This window comes from Austrofundulus limnaeus, unplaced genomic scaffold (genome assembly GCF_001266775.1).
Source record: "Austrofundulus limnaeus strain Quisiro unplaced genomic scaffold, Austrofundulus_limnaeus-1.0 Scaffold155, whole genome shotgun sequence".
Classification (NCBI taxonomy): domain Eukaryota; kingdom Metazoa; phylum Chordata; class Actinopteri; order Cyprinodontiformes; family Rivulidae; genus Austrofundulus; species Austrofundulus limnaeus.
Window position 1 is genome coordinate 567,883 of NW_013952557.1, and position 1,813 is coordinate 569,695.

The following is a 1,813-nucleotide window of genomic DNA, read 5'->3' on the forward strand; positions in this document are numbered from 1 at the left end:
TTCCCCAGACTTCTGTACATTAAATCAAATGTGGAACAATTATTGCATTATATAGTATAAATAGTGCTTTATCATTAAATAACTCCTTCACTTTATACAGTACTTTTTTTTAACTTACTAATTACTAAGTAATTTTAAGTAAGTTTTTTTGTCAATGATGACACCTAAAAACTTCACCTCACTGACTCTGCAAATATCAGCACCATCCACCCTAAACGGAACATCAGTTTTCTTTCTGTTACTAAATATCATGTAATTTGTTTTATCCTAATTTAATTTAATTTCCTACTCTTGAGGAATACTTAAAAAAAAGATAGAATACTTGTCCTTGGGGAGAGCATCYGTTTAGATTTTATGTCTTATATAACCCACTATTTGATGCAATTTCAATAAATAAGCCATCCAGGCTAATGATCATTTACATAAAGCATTAATGTAAGACACTGGTAATTTGGTGGGTGCGTACTCTAGAAGGATAATACTCAACCCTGACCTGTGTCAAAACTTTTTTTTTTCACAATATCATATGTAAATCAGACACTGGATTATTATGACCCCCGCATGCAAAGTGGGGGTCATATTGTTTTTATACTGTTTATTTATTTATTATTCCATGTGTCTGACYGACACTGAGCCAGCCAACAGTTTTACAATAGACCCCATATTTAAGGAGGGGGCTCCAACTAAATTAGGGTGTCTGGACATACAAATATGCTTATAACTCAAAAACTATTCAACATAGAAGCTTATTGGTGGCTTTGCGTATGCGTCTGGGTCATACGCTACCATTACGCTGTATCTAAATTTTACTGGGATAAATGGAATAATTTTTTTCTCACAAGTATTTAGATTCATGAATGTTRCCTTTTTGTGCTTTTCAATTGGACATACTGTGCATAATGTGTTTGTGCATTTTTTTTTTTACAAATTTCATTATGCGCAAATGGTTCAATATAACAGTTAAAGTTATCTATTACACAAATCAATCTAAAACATTCAAATAGCTCTTTTAAGAATATTTATTTTCACAATAAATTCTCCTTGATTACAACCTTTTCTCCACAGCTGTGTTTATTTGAATGAATGGATAATTATTTAGTAAAAAAGTAACTTGTGACTTATACRATGATCATAGACATAAATGCCAGATATTCAGTCATGCAGTCTATTTTGAACGGTCTGTTAGCTCTGGACTTCACAGAGTCACACTAATGTTTCCTTGGGGAAATGCAGTTACAATAATGAGACATACTGCAGCATGGATTTATGGTGTGCTTACAAAACGCCTGCATTTGCTCTCCTGTAACTTTGTAAATTAGGATTATGTTAGACACAATCAGAGCACTATCAAGAATCAGAAGCTATTGTGCCACACTTGTTACTAAATAACATTTTTTTTCTTTTTGTAATAATAATTTCCAAGAACTGCTAATAACATCAAGGCAATCAATAGTGAGGGTATCTACAGATATAACACGTATTAAATGCTTGCAGTGCTTGTTGTTACTGAAAGGGGCTGCTTCTGGGTTAAACAGAATTACAATTATAAAAGGTAATTTTTGCCTTTTTGTAAAATGTCCATTTTGTGGTGAAAACATTCATTCTGATTTTCCTTATACAGAAGGGTGGGTAGCGCTTTATTTTACGGTACTCTTATTAATATGTAATTATGTGGTAATTAGGGTACAATTTTACTATGTAATTAATTGTCTGCAGTAATGTAGCACTTACCTGGTAATGTATTACAATTCACTATGTCACACCCAAATAAGTAGTAGGTAATTTGGACAACATGAAGAACATTGTTATTTTC